We start from the raw sequence: 15,751 nt of genomic DNA, 5'->3' as shown, positions 1-15,751 counted from the left end.
TCAGCAATCAATCACTTCAGTGTGGCTTGCGCAAAGACCCAGGCTATCGAGGAAGAAGAGAAATCATCAAGGAGACTAGGAATATGGAAAATGAGAAAGCTTGCATTCATGAGAGAAGCCACCCTACTCTACAAGCATTGAATGCTAAAGCACCAAGAAAAGTAAAATGGTGCATAGCACACGGTGCGTACGTTAATGCAAGACACATGCCGATGCTGCATCAGCTATTTCAGGAGAGGAATTGTGCATGGCAACATACACTAGAAGATAGTGCTACAGATATGTTAGGCTACTAGTCAGTGACTGGTATTAAGTATCAGCGAAGAATCGGTTCACCTTTATGTTTGGATGAGGATGAATGATCTGCGACAAGAATGGGCAATGAAAAAGCATGCATTTATAGAAGAAAAATTACACTTGCCACAAATGAAATTCACATGGCCAGGAAGCTGATTAAGCGCAGACTCACGGAACTCTTTTGGCCAGCGCCGTCCGTGCTTGGTCATAAGTTGCAGGTGCATCCGATGACGAAGAATTTCTAGAAAGTCCTTTCTTAGTTACCTGGATGACTCAGCCAAATGTCTCTGCTGGTGGAATGGTGGCTGAAGCTCTTTTCAGTCTTGACAAAGTCGTCTGCAGACTTGAAATCTCATCCAAGTTCTTCTGCATGCGCTTCTTCATTCAGGGTGTAGAAGCCTTGCAAATTCGGCTCTAGCCCCTTCCTGTTGGTGTAGATAGGAGATCCTGTGATGACCAAGATGTGCTTGGCATAGACTCTGTTGGGGCAGAACGGTGACACATGAGATACAGCACAGATTAGCCAAACTCATGTGTGTTTTCTTTTATGTTGGAACCAATTATACTGAACCATAAATATGATCAAACATTCATATCTGCTGCCTCAATCAAGCACCGTATATCATCCCACCGGCACGCATATCTCCCCGTACGTCCCATCCTTACTCAATCGGACGCGCACGTGCTCGCACCACTACTTTTACGGCCTCATTTTTTTTTTCGCACAGCAGTGGACTGGAATGGCCTTCCCCGTGACATTGCAGCCATCACGTGTTCATCAACTTTTGCGGACAACTTAACTGCATTTGTTTGTCATGAAGACCACTCTCTCTAACCTTTATTTGTAAACCCACCCCTTATTACCTTAAAGACCCCCTAACCGGGGTCTTTAAGGTAATAAAGTGAACAAGTGAAGTGAAACAGCAAGCGAATACAGCATACATCAAGCATATTTATTTCTGAACCACGTGTTGTTTACCTTGTAGTAGCAGCCAACGTCCACACAATGGCCTTGTTGTAGCAGGCAGCAGCTTCTGCTTAGTGCGTGGAGCGTGTTGCTTTATACTGGTGCAGTCTTCGTTACTGGATGTCTGGAACAGAAATTTTGACTGAATGAGAAATTGAAAAAGCACAATTTTGCAATATAAAATGCAAAAAGGAGTGACATATATATTGTAATGGTTTGCAACTACAGAAAACATGCAAATGTACACTGTCTGTTCTCGGGTGCTTAAGCAGCATGTTAAATAAGTATTGCTATTGTCCATAAAATTGATGTCTCCCTAGCTACAATGCATGCCAACAGCTTAAGTATCACTAAGATCACAAATGAGAACATTTGTGCGTTCATTTATACACTAGAAAAGATCACACTGCTGGTTCCACAAGCAGATGCATGAAAGTCATGAAGCTATTAGAACTGATGCATTATTTTGCTGCACGAACGTGATGCACCGCTTCACTACCGCAAAAATAAATGCCCTACGGTAAACAAAACTGAACAGCAAGAACATTTGGAACCAACAAGTACGAAATGTGGGTGAATTATCATTCTTGCAACTGTTTAATACATTAAATTCTGTACTTTCACTTCATTTTACCAAAGGATTATTCTGTTTTGTGGACGAAAGAAGTTGCCGGCGGACTCGAAAAAAAGTTTTATATATATATATTGATAAGGCTACTCAGTCAGTGCGCTGTAACAACTTTTATGTCAGTCACCTATGACCACGGCTACAATAAGTTGAAAAATGAGACGCGCGTTCCGACATCGCTCTTTCTTTCCCGATTGTGTGTGTATAACGACAGCCTCGCAAGTAAAGGTTTATTTAGGAAACAGCAACTGAGATCCTAACTGCCCATATGTAATGCACGATCTAGTTCGTTAACTTGTGCCCGCTTATAAGTTAATGAGACGAATATTATACAATGATTCAAGCAGCGGTGTTAAACGACTCACCGTTATTGCCGTTGTCAGCCGCAGCAGAATGCAGCTCCCGTTTTGATGCAGACGTGTTCCGAATGGCTCACGACCGAAACCCAACTTTCGGGCCTACATGTCCGCTTGCAAACAGGTCACTTCACCCCAAGTTAAATAACGCGAGACATCGAAACGCAATAAACTAGCTTTAGAAACAAAGAAGCAACCAGTCTGAGTGTACCAACGAATGAATCCGTGCCGCCGTACACTCAAAAATACTGGCAAAATTTTTAAATATAGGCCAGAGGCGACGTGAAAGATCGATGATGCTGAACGCTATTTGCGTATATAATGACGAAGAAACAATAAACTTCCTAATAAAGAGTACATTTTTTAATTAGCGATGATAATATTGCCCTCTTTTTTATGCAATAAAAATGCTTCGGTAAGTGTAAGAGAAAGTTTGTAAGACAAAATTGCGCTTATTTCGGCGCCTCTAGCGGAAAATGTTGAAACTAATGTAAGCATCCCGAAGTGACTCTACTATGCTGGTTTTGTTAGTAGAAGCGCGCGGTCGATTTGTTCGCCTTCTGCGGCCATTTGTTGAACTTGAGTGTGCTACCCCTGGAAAGAGCGCGAACTGAGCGTGTGAGAGCGCGGAGCGCACGAACCGAGCAACCTTCAGGCCTTCACACATTTCGAGCTTACACAGAAGGGCGAAGAAATTCAATAAGACGGCGGCGTTAAGTCATGTGACCGACTGCGCGCAAATCAGTGTAAAGGGTTATTGCATGCAACAGACAACAGACAGTGGTGATGCGACTAGGTAAAGGCAGTCACTGCTCTGTAAAACGGCAGGGGTTGCAGGCGTTGCACAGGTTGCCGTACTCTTCCTTCTGGACATGTTCAGAGAGCGTTGGACACGATTGATTCGGTTACGCCTTGCGGTAGGTGGTACTGCGCAGCTGTTCCAGCGTTCTGCTTGTCGCTTTGTGACGTTTGCTCCCGATATGCTTGTGCTGTTTCGGTCGTTCATTTCAACTTCTCCATTTATCGTCTGCATTAGAAGTTTGATTCTGAGTGCAGCAAATTCACATTGCTGGCTGACATCTCTTTTCGGAGAGAGAGAGAATAAACATTTTTATTCGGTGAATGAAGCTTCGGAGAGGCGTCCTCATTCCAGAATGCCTTGAGCTCGGGCCGCGACCTGGGCCCTGGCAATCAGCCGTTGCTGATCCTCGAGGTCGGAGCTGGCCAAGGCTCTCTCCCAAAGCTCGTTAGTGGGGTAAGGGATCGGAGGATTTAATGGTGCCGCTCTGCAACCCCCTACTATGTGCCTGAGGGACCCGGGCTCTGCGCAGAAGCGGCATTGCGGAGAGAATTTTGTAGGGTCTATGAGGTGATTTCTGGTTGGGTGGGGGAATGTATTAACCTGTAGAGCTCGGAGGAATCGCTCCTGCTCTCTAGGTAGTGACTTGTGTGGGGGTGCATATGTTCTGAGGGTTAGCTTGTAGTGTTGTGTGATATCTTGGTAAGAGACTAGAGGGTGCATGCGCTCGGGTTCAGATTCCTCGGCGTCGGCTCGGTGGGTCAGATCTCGAGCCACGTGGTTGGCGACCTCGTTGCCAGGAATGCCTTGATGAGCTGGCGCCCAGATGATCATGACTGCTCTCGTTGTCGGCTTTTGATTGATGATCCGGAGCGTAGTGGTATGAATTCTGCCACTAGCAAAGTTGCGGCACGCCTGTTGGGAGTCGGTCACTATGACTTCAACCTCTGTTTGGGAGAGCGCGAGGGCTATGGCCGCTTCCTCGGCTTGGAGGGGATTGTTTTGTGTAAGCGAAATGCTGCTCCGATGTTCTGTGTTGACGACTACGGTGGCTGTTGTGGCTGCGCGTCTGGAGTAAGAAGCCGCGTCCGTGTAGGCTGTAGAGGGTGAAGTCCCGTATCGCTTGTGTATGGCCAGGGCGCGGGCCTCCCTTCACTCTGCGTGGTGCACTGGGTGCATATTGCGAGGTAGAGGACGTACGGTGATGTTTCTCCGGATGGCATGGGGTAAGCTCACAGTCTGAGGCGGCGGATGGCTCAGAGGGGCAGAGAGCCCCAGGCGTAAGAGAATGGACCTCCCTGCTTCCGTAACCGCCAGCCTTGTTCGCTGACTGGATAAATGTGCCTCGATCAGCTCATCGGCCGTGTTGTGCACACCTACTCGTAGTAGGCGTTCTGTGGACGTACTGGTTGGCAGGCCCATCGCCTGCTTATATGCCTTTCTGATCATTGTGTTGATTTTCTTCAGTTCCGTCTCGTTGAGTAGTGCGTATGGAATAGCGTAAGTTATTCGAGACACGACGAAGGCTTGGACAAGCCGAAGCGTGTCCGCCTCCCCCCTGCCTCTTGTCTTGGTTGTTATTCGCCGGATCATGTGCGTAACTTGGGCTGTTGTATTTTTAAGCTTTTGAATTAATATTGTATTGGTGCGATCCGACTGGAAAACCATTCCCAATATCTTTACGCTCTGAGACGGAACGATGGTGTGTCCCTCCAGTTGTATGTTGATAGTGGGCCATTCGGATGTGTGCTCCTTTCGCGGTGAGACCAGGAGTAGCTCCGACTTTTGGGGGGCGCAGCTGAGCCCGCATGACTTAGCATAGTCGCTCACCACGTCTGCAGCTTCCTGCAAGCGGTTCTCAATTTCCCCGATGGACCCTGTGGACGACCAGATGGTAATGTCGTCGGCATATAGGCCATGCCGGATCCCTGGGATGTTATCGAGGAACGGCGGTAGGCCTCTTAGGGCGATATTGAAAAGGAGGGGGGATAACACTGCGCCCTGTGGTGTGCCGCGCCCACCCAGTAGGAAGGGGTTTGTGGCTTTGTCCCCGACCTTTAGGATGGCTTTTCTATCTGAGAGGAAATCTCTGATATAGGAGTGCGTCCTGGCCCCACAGCCCAGCGCCTTTAGCCTCTGTAAGATTGCTGTGTGTTTGACGTTATCGAACGCCCCTTTAAGATCTAAGGCGAGGATGGCCGTGGGGGAGTTGCGTGTCGCTGGTACAATCACCTCCTCTTTCAGCTGAAGTAGGATGTCTTGAGTTGAGAGGTGTGGACGGAATCCTATCATCGTTGTTGGAAGTTTCCCCGAATCCTCCAGGAATGGTTGTAGCCGGTTGAGAACGATGTGCTCTAGGAGCTTTCCTACACACGAAGTGAGGGAGATCGGTCGTAGGTTCTCAATGGCTGGTGGCTTGCCTGGCTTCGGTATCAGACGAACCTCGGCTATTTTCCAGTCCTCGGGAAGGTTTCCTTTCCTCCATACTTCGTTAAGATGAGCGGTAAGCTCTACTAGCGAGGGGCTGTCAAGATTTATAAGTGCCTTATTGGTAATTTGGTCCATTCCCGGGGCTGTGTGGCGTCTCAAGCCCATTATCGCCGCTGTTACCTCATGTAGATGAATGTCCTCATCTAGGAGCTCGTTAGGGGTGCCGGTGTAGGGTGGCAGAGGCTCCGATGTCTGTGTGGGGAAGTACTGGGCTTTGAGAGCCAAAAGGAGGTCCGCCTCGTTTCCAGGAAATTGGTGAATTACTCGGGCCATATTGTGGTGGGATTCCGTTTTGCTGCTGGCCGGGTTGATTAAATACCTCAATAACTTCCACGTCTTGGAAGTACTCAGTCTTCCTCTCAAGCTGTCGCGGAGGGATAGCCAATTCTCTCGGCATAGCGTGGTACCGTATTCCGCAGCCTCTTGTGTGAGTAGTGCTATTCGCCTCTTGAGCTTGCGATTTAATTTTTGCCTTTTCCAACGCTTCAGCAGGCTACGCCGGGCTTCCCACATGTGGAGCAAGCGAGCGTCGATGCTTGGAGTGGTGGTGGATGTTTCAAGCATTTTGGTGTGCGCCTTCACATCCTGGTGAAGCTGAGTGATCCAGTCCTTAATTGACTGAAGCTGTTGGCTCTGTTCGTTCGCAGCTCTTTCTTCTCTTATCTCCCGCAGCTTGGTCCAATCCGTGAGGCGAGCCGTGCCTATCCTGGCTTTGTATTCGAGCCCATGGAGAGTGGTGGCTAGCAGCGCGTGGTCGCTGCCTAGGTACTCCTCCAGATTGGTCCAGCAAGCTTGGGGGATATTTCTGGTGAGGGTTAAGTCGGGGTTCGTGTCTCTTTGAACACTTGTGCCGAGCCTCGTGCTATTCCTTGGATCGTTGACGAGCGTGAGATCCATGTCCTCAATTATTTTGTGAAGCATGTTTCCCCTGGGGTTGGCGTACGTATAACCCCAGAGGGGGTGGGCTGCATTAAAGTCGCCCACAATTAGAAGCGGATGGTTGCCTGCTGCGTGCGTGGCTTGCTCCAAAACCAGTTTGAGGACCGATGGCGCGCTTTTCGGCCGACAGTAGACGTTTAGAACAAACATGGGACCCTTTTTCTTTGTTGCCTGTGGGATAATTTCGAGCAGAATGGCAAGCGGTTCGGATTGCTGGAGATGGTGTTGAACGCCCACTAGCTTTTTACTGACCAGGGTGTGAAGGCTGCTCCCTGTATCGGTGCCATAAGTGACGTATCCGGGTAGGCGGACGTGTGTGTTCGTTTCTTGCAGTGCGATGATTTCAGGTGGTCTTGTTGATGTAGCGATGTATTGTATCAGTGATCCATACTTGTTCTTGTAGCCCCGGCAATTCAACTGCCACACCGTGGTTTCGCCTGGGGAGCCCCCGCGCTTACTGCATATATGTTGAGGCGGAGCCATCTTGGTTATCAAGGGGTGGTGATGCGTGTACAAGATGAGGTTCTGGGGAGCCCAGAGAATCTGGCAATTCTGGTAGGCTCTGATGAGCTGTTTTCTTGGGGCGCCGGCTTTGACGAGCTTCCAGTGCTAGTATGCGTTCCTCTAGTCTCATGATGCGTTCCGCCAACTGAGTGTTAGAGTGTTGTTGTTGAGTTGCGAATTGTTGTTGTTGTGCCGCTGACTGTTGTATAGCTGTGAGTTGTTGCTGCATGGTAGCTTGTAGGGATGTCTGAAGGCTCTGAATAGCTTTTGCTACTACCTCTTCTACCTTCTGGAGAGTGGCATATTGGACGGGTATGACTCCCTGCGGCACAGTGGGCTGCGCGGTTGCTCGTTGCGGTGTCGGATTTCAAGTGACTGTGTGAGCTGGCTGCTCTTCCCGTTTCCGCTTCTCCGGGGGTGGGGTTGAAGTGTTTTGTGTAGGGGTAGTGCTATTTCTTCCAAGCAATTCATCTTTAAGTGCTACGAATTCTGCGTGTACGCTAGTGATTTCTGATTTGAGTTTTGCGTTTTCTTCAGTGAGACGCCTAATCTGGGCATGTGCCTGTGCCAGCTCTGTGTCAACAGGGGGGGAACGAGCTTTGGGAGAAACAACCTGTGCCCAGCTCACCTGCTGCGTGACCTGCGCTGCTCCCTTGCTTCCCCTCCTGCCGCTTGCGGAACGACCACGGCTCGAGGTCCTGCCATGGGATGGCGTCCGTCGTCGCGATGAGGTCCGTCGCCTGGAACCGGAACGCGGCCTGGAACTGCTCCTCCCCTGGACAGCTCCGCGTCGTTTCGGGGACCGCGACTTGCGGGATGCTGAGTGCTCGCCACGTGGCCTCGGAGACGAGGAGCCTGCTCTCGGGGTCTGCTGCGGTTTCCGGCGGTTGACGGGCGGCAGGAACCTGTTGGGGCAGGTTTTCGCTGCTGTTGGGTGATTCCCGCCGCACAGAGAGCACCGAGGGTGGCACTCGTGCTGCTCTGTTGCTAGCGAAGTGCCGCACTCTCTGCACCTGGGTGTGGCGGGGGGCCGCGGGCAGACGTCCTCTCTGTGGCCTGTCTCGTTGCAGGTTCGGCAATGTAGCACGGTTCTCTTGTAAAGGTAGCACCGCAGAAGAAGGCCGGAAAATTCGATGTGGTATGGTACTGTTTTTCCCAAGATTGTGATCACCATGGTGGTTGTGTTTCCCAGTCTTCTACATGTTAGCGCCTCGTATCCGGGAGATTCAATGCGTTTAAGTAACAATTCGGGCGTGGTGTCGTGATCGATGTTGTATATTACCCCTTTGCAAGAGTTATCGGGGGAAATTCCGTATGATGCAATATCATATGTTGTTGCATCAATTGTGATTTTTTGCATCTTGCTTAGTGCTGAGGCCGTAGCTTCTGAGGCAGTGCTCAGAACAAGGATGTTTTGGTCTTCGTCGATGCGTATTTTGAATCCGCTGGAGCCGATTTGTAGCTTTGCCTCATTTGTGATGGCGTCTACTAACTTCCCTGGGCTCACCTTGTTGAGCTGCAGGCCGTTCCGTGGACGAACCGCCAGCTTGTAATCATCGGCAGGAAGGGGGGGTTGTCGGGGCTTGCGCATCGCCGGTCGGCTGTGGCGGAGAACGGGCTTCAGTGGCGTTCGGCAAAGTTGGGGCGTGGTCGAGCGTGTCTGCAGCCGACGGCGACGGGCACGACTGGTAACATTGATCCAAGGCTCACTGTCTTCTTCGTTCTCCTCAGCAGCCCGAAGAAGTCCTTGGGATTCACGAATTTCCATGTCCTCGTCCTCCGGCGCCCCGGTAGACGATTGGTGGGCTTTGTCGGCGTCGGCATTGAGCAGCGCGTTCGCCATCTGCAGCGGTGCGGCAGCCGAAGCCTTTGCTAGGCCTCGCCACTAGCGAAGTGGGTTTAGCGGGGCGGCCCCGCTTCGAAACTTGATGTGGCCGTAAAATGCAAAATATAGCACTTACACCCTCAAGTTTGGTGTTGACGTGCTCTGGCTGACTTCAGGCACACGATGATTACGTAGAATCTGGATGCGGAGGTGATTTCGCCGAAAATGTAGCTTCTGTGCGGAGCAAATGTGGAGCCCATCCGACCCGTCGCCACACTTCGTCGTCGGCAGCCGTACAAGTGTAGTCGGAATAATTCTTCTCAGAAGATAATAACGTGCGGCTCACATAGGCAATGACACGCTCAATGCCTTTTTGCCCCTGGACCAACACAGCTCCGGGACCGATATTGCTGGCTGGCGTCCCTCTTTTCGGAAGAGCGTGCGCTGAAAGCAGCCGTGGTAGAGACTTAATATTCCGTGATATGATCACGTAGCACGTGTTGGACAGTGTGTGTTTGTCCCACATACGGCCGGTATGGGACATCCTGTTAAAAACATTCTTCGGACATCCATAGAAGTAAAGTTTTGGGATTTTGTTTAGATCCCAGAAGTTCAATCGTGTGGATGTCTGAAGGATGTCTTAAATAGGACATCCCCGAAATTAATGTTCCCATGTTATCCACTGGACGTCCTGACCGGGACTTGGACGTTCGGATCTAATCGGGATGTCCAGAGGATATTCGTAGTCCAATGGGTATTACTCAACCAGTGCATTCCTAAATCAACGGCCTGAAGTTCGAACACACATCGGTTTCGAGCTGCCACCCAAGCATACGAAGGAGAGACGGAGCAAACACAGGCTAGCTACAACGCCTTCACTAACTGCATAAAAAGGAGATATCTCCGCATACATACACGAGATATGGGAAAAACAACACCACTAGAGAAAGACGAACCGAAAATGTATCGCAATATTTGTGAATGAGCGTCTACAACTTGCGTGGGACACGATGCAGATAACATGCACGCATGAGAGCGCGGCGCGCTGATCATCGCCGACAAGAAGCCTTGGGGCACACGCACATACACACACAAAAGGTGCAAACGGTTCACCACTGCTTCGCAATGCGAAACGGTGCGTTAGCACCTAAAAAGATAACGCTAGAAGTAAGCAAATCCGAAGATGACCGTAGATAGTTGGTTGAGCGAGGTAAATTTAAGTCCTCAAGCTCCCGCGTTGCAGTCCGTGAAGTCCCCGCAAAGATGGTGGCGAGCGCCCATCGCCTCTTTTCAGGGCCGGATTAAGAAAAATGGGGGCCCTGGGCGAATGCGTATGCAGGCCCCCTTTCCCTATACTGTCGCCTGCTACGCTACTGGAAGTATGCCATGTTTCATTTTAATTCCATCAATTAAAAAAGAACGAATTGCGATCAACGGGATTATTATTATTGTTATTATTATAAGGAAAAGAACAAGACTTGCTTGAAACGCGTGCTGTTGTGAACACCAACACATATGTTCCCTTTGTGATTATTCTGCATTCTGTTTTCAGCAAAAGCTTTAAAGGGACACTGAAGGTTATTGTTAAGTCACCGTTGACTGTTGAAATACTATCCCAGAAACCTCGAAATGCTTGTTTCCTGCAAGGAAGAGACTTATTTTAAGAGAAAATGCGTTCTGAAGCGTCCGCATACCTCTAGCGCAGTTCAATTCCCCCGCTATCCGATCGAGGAGTGGTGACGTCACGGTCTCATAGTGACGTTGCGCCATCAGTAAGTAAAACGGCGCCCGAAGACGGCGCTACGGCTTTTCTGCGCAAAATGCAAACGGCTGGCCAGAAACAGAGCCAAGACAGAGCCGACAGCAGCGCTAAAGCGTAACTATGGTGGCTAGCGGAAGGGAAAGCTCGCGACAATAAGCTGGTTCTTGATTTTATCACGCCAACTTTGACGCTCGTTGCAATGGACGACCCTGACAACGACACATCGGCTTCCGATGCTGGGCTCGGCTGCAGCGATATAAGCACTGATGAACGTGACCTGCGGCTGAGGGCTCGCGCTGCCAATGTCGTTGCGTGCTACTACGACGGCAACTGTATGTCATGGCTGCACATATTCGCACATTTGTAGCTTTTCCTTCATGAAAACCAAATGCCGCACTGCAGTTGTTCTTGCGCTTCGGAGAATGCAGGCAAGACCGACGGAACAGCGCTACGGCAAACCATCGCATTGAAAGGCACTTTACACGACTTCAGTAAGTCGGCGTTGAACTCGTAATCATCTGGACGAAAGGGCAGCGAGCACACTATGCAATTTTTCGGCTCTTTGCTAACGCGGTTTGCCAGAGGTACGGCACTTAACGACTTCGAACGGAGAGGTTCACTCGTTGGCATACAGTGATAAGTAACTAATAAAGGGAAAATCAGACATCCACCCATTCGTAGCAATTGCTACAAAGGAAATCCATACGGGTTCCTCGAAAGAAAAGCCTCAGAGTTGAAGAAAAATTCGTCCTGGTCCAGGACTCGAACCCGGGACCACCGCCTTTCCTGGGAAGCCGCTCTATCATCTTCTCTCCACCTTGCGGGTTTCCGCAGAACTACCACGTCAAACATTTGCCTTTGCTTCGTGTGTTGTCGACAAATTCGACTTCGCCCTGCCATCTGCTAGCCGCCTGGTTAGCTCAGATGGTAGAGCGGCTGCCGTGGAAAGGCGGTGGTCCCGAGTTGGAGTCCCGGACCACGAGAAATTTTTCTTCAACTCTGAGACTTTTCTTTCGAAGAACCCGTATGGGTTTCCTTTGTAGCAATTGCTACGAATGGGTGGATGTCTGATTTTCCCTTTATTAATTACTTCTCTCCACCTTGCGGGTTTCCGAAGAACTACTACGTCAGTGATAAGTAACGTTGGATTCGTCGCTGCAACTGCCCTTGGCCAAGTTCCGCGGACCATTCGCGCATCCCACGACATCACATGGATGTGGCATTCTCGCTGCTCGTTCCAAATGCAACTTTCGCGAGCCAGCAGAACCAGCGCAGCACGACGCGTTAACTAACCAACTGAAACTCCAAAGCGCACGCCGCGCAGAGTCGAGCGAAAACGAAACCTTTCGCCACACTCACTACTGAAGGGTAACGTCAAAATGTTACTTTTTTTTAGAATCGAACAGAAGAAGACAAGTAGCATTTTCTTCCGTCTTATAACCTAATGAAATGATCTTTTTAATACGAGTAGTTGAGTACTAGTGACATAAATTATAAGGAGTACCTTCGTCATCGGGCTAGTACCGGAATGTCGCTGCGGGGTCTCAAATCATGTCATGCATGTACCTCAATTTCCCGGTTACTAAGCTCTGTTCGAGATTATATTGACGCCTTAGACGTTCTAGAACATTGCTTTATCACTTTAACTTGACTTCATAGTAAGCTTTAGTGTCCCTTTAATGAAACGTTTAGTGCACTCAAAGCAAACAAGAACGTAGAAAAGACAACACAGCTCAGATGTCGATCCTTCTGAATCTAGGTTTTGTTTGCATCACTAAGTTTAATCGCGTCAGGAGACGCATTGTTGTATCCAAAACATTCTTTATTAAAATTCAAGCATCAGACTGCAGTAATCGTTATACACGTTACTCTATAAATATGCAATAGATATATACAATACTTAAGGCAATACAAACACTATAAAAATGCACTAGAATACAGATGAAAATTACCAACTGTAATTACAAAACATTATTTGAAAATATTTTCGTGAAAGGTAAGACAAGCAAGGACGACACCAAATAAACGTGGCACTATCAAAATCAATAAAACTACAGTTCTTTATAAGCACGCTAAATATCACAAGAAGAATAAACAAGAGACGAACAACGAAGATTTGCATATCTTGAATTACACTGCTCAGCGTTTCATTGGCAACGTGGATGCTGGGAGGTGACACAACGAACTTATTGGAACTATTCATGTATCGCGCGAACAGTCTTCTTTTAAAATGGCATCTTTCACGCCTTCGCTTCGGCGAAATCAGATATAGTGTGTTCGAAGGATAGATCGCGGAGGAGGTCGCTTTCAATGGACATGATAGCAAGCGAGTTCACCGGGTCGTCAAGGAGGCTCGAACGAAGGTGATTTTTTATCAGCGACAATTTGGAAAACGATCGTTCGGTTTCACAGTTTGCCACGGCTATGTTTAAGTACATTTGCAAAGCAATAGAAAGGTTCGGAAGCACATCAATAAGCTTTCTTTCGTGCAACAACTTCATTATTTCCAGGGAACTCGTGTCCTGGCACACAGAGTTGTGCATAAAGTTCGCCAACTGAACGATTTCAGCGGAAAATGCTTGCTCCAAATCATTTTTGTTGGTTTTCACCAACTTCTCAGCCTGCTGTGTCAGAGAGGCCTCGCTCCCAACTGCTGTCCGCAATTTTAAGAGTCCGAACCTTTCGCAGATTTCATTGTAGGCAGCCTTTTGCACTCGCAAAGCAGAGCCTAGACTCAAGTACAACACTGTAGGTGTCTACAATAAACTTTTTTTCTACCTGATGGCGCACTATCGCTTTTTCCGTCCGGGTGCTTACTCAAAACGATGCGTTTGCCCTCATCCTGATAACATTGATTGGTACTTAGCGTGCGTGCTCTCTCTTCGAAGGTATCAAAGAGAGGTCGTAAATAATTAACAGAGCCTTCTACAGAGCTCAGCAGGTCTACAGCAGTTGAAATGTCTAGGCCTGGTTTCTTAAGTGCTACGCTCGTTTTGTTAGAGCACTCCAAGATTTCACTCCAGAAAATCGCCATGAATGCCGTCTCTAGTTTCGTAATTTTCTTGAAAAGAGAGTTCGCTTCGTTCCTAGTGTGACGTTTTCTTCCTCGTTTTTTGATATAGCTTGAAGGCCACACAAGACGGCATTGAAATTTTTCAGAATGGCCTCACATGATTAAGCGTGCCTTGACCATCTGGTCTCAGAGAGACTTTTCAAAACAAGCTGCTGGCCAGTTCCGCCCATGCTGTCCAAGACATACCTCCATCGCTTAGGTGAGGCAGCAAAGAACACATACAGTCTATGAATTATAGTGAAAAATTTGACTTCCTCAAGGCAGTTGTCAACGCTACAGGCGCGAACTAAGTTCAGTGAATGACCAGCACACGGGACGTAGACTGCCAATTCGTTCAGGTGTTTGATTTGAGCTTCCAGTCCATTGTATTTTCCTAGCATATTACTCGCATTATCATAAGCTTGGCCCCTAAAATCATCAATTGAGATGCCATTGGTCATCAAGGGGGACATCACAATATGGAAAAGATATAAGCCGGTATGGGATTCAATTGGAACAAAGCCAAGAAATCGTTAGTACACTTTCCCATTGAAATAGTATCCTAAAACAACTGACAGCTGATCAACGGGAGTAAGGTGTGAAGTCGAATCAACAATTAAAGAGAAGTATTTTGCGCGTTTCCCTTCGTCAACGAGACGTTCCTTTACAGCCTTTGCCAATAAATTCATCAAAAATTGTTTTTGACAGATACGATGGGTGACCTTTTCCTTTGTTCCCGTAGCGTTTGATGTGCTTCTCTAGAAATTGGGATCAAACTTGGCTATGGCCTCAAGCACTCCAATATAATTGCCAATTCTCGGTGTACCAAAAATCTCCTAACTGCCCCTAAATGCTAGGTTGCGCACAGCTAGAAGCTTAACTACAACGACTACGCGCTTCAACACCTCTGTCCAGTAAGCGGTCTCAGTGACAAGATGCTTAACCAGCTCCTTGTCAATTGTGCTGCTCGAGTTAGAGCGGGCGAGCCATGCTGCCACGTAGTTCCGGTGCTCGACGCTATTTTCATGAGCGCAAACCTTTTCTTCTGCTCTTTTCCATTCAGAGAAGCCGTGCGTGGTGAAAGCACTGGGGTTGCTTGAAATCGAAAATAGTTTCCACATGAAACAGTAAACGGAACCTTTGAACTCCGAGTACATCAAGCAGTGTCGCTCGTACGCCTCCTCATTTACAGCCTTTCGCACGAAAAGATGAGGTGACATATAGCGTTTCTGAGTTTTGTATTGCCTTTCGGAAGACGGAAAATTTTCTGCCCGATTTTGAAAATACAACGGCCCTTTCTCAAGGCATGCACTCCGAAAGCTGTCAGTAATATCGTTCGGCCACTTAGCAGGGTCATTTCGGATAATCCCGCAACGTACCTCTTGCTGCGGGAGTGTGTGTACTTCTCTGTTGCCGCAACGAGAAGCCGTCTCATTCGTCCTCTCGAGGCACACTTTGTGGGTGCGAACATGATTATTTCAAGCCAAACTAACAGAAAACAAGTCAGTCGGTTTTTGCAGTGTTGTTTCCTGGCGCTCGTCAGTGGAAGGAGGCTCATCGGGAAGGTTTGGCACCTGTTGATCAGCAGTAGTAGAAATCGGGTGTGGCGGACCGGACACCTGGAGCTCTGTGGCAGGGGCCCGGCCGAGTCGCATATACGTTGCTGACTCAGCAACAGGACAGGGCTTGGTTAGTGTCGGTTGCCCAGAAATATGGACGACCGGGGTTCGCACCGTTTTCACAGGATCCAGACAACCAAGATGAGTCAAACCTTGCTTCTTGCCAGGAAACCGTGGTGATGGAGTTGGCAAGTCCTCCACAGAAGCACAGTCGGTACTATTGGGAGTTTGACACAGACTCTGGGTAGAGCGATCATACTGCTCCGTGGAAGCTGCATTCAGTAGGTACTTTGTCATCTTTGGTAGCTTTTTTTCACGCTCTTCTCTTTCTAACTTCGCCTTTCGTTTAGACGCACCACTTTGGTGCTTCCGACCAAGCATTTTCGCATGAATGGATGCTAATTGTTCACCGGGTACTTCTTCAGTCCGACGGGACCGCAGGTGTCCAACGGTGGCCGTCCCGATGACTGGCGCACGCTGCCTGGATGGTTCGTGGCTGGCCGAGAGTGGTGC

Source organism: Dermacentor andersoni, chromosome 1 (assembly GCF_023375885.2).
Source record: "Dermacentor andersoni chromosome 1, qqDerAnde1_hic_scaffold, whole genome shotgun sequence".
Taxonomy (NCBI): domain Eukaryota; kingdom Metazoa; phylum Arthropoda; class Arachnida; order Ixodida; family Ixodidae; genus Dermacentor; species Dermacentor andersoni.
The sequence above is the reverse complement of the archived record's forward strand: the minus strand, read 5'-3'. Positions refer to the sequence as shown.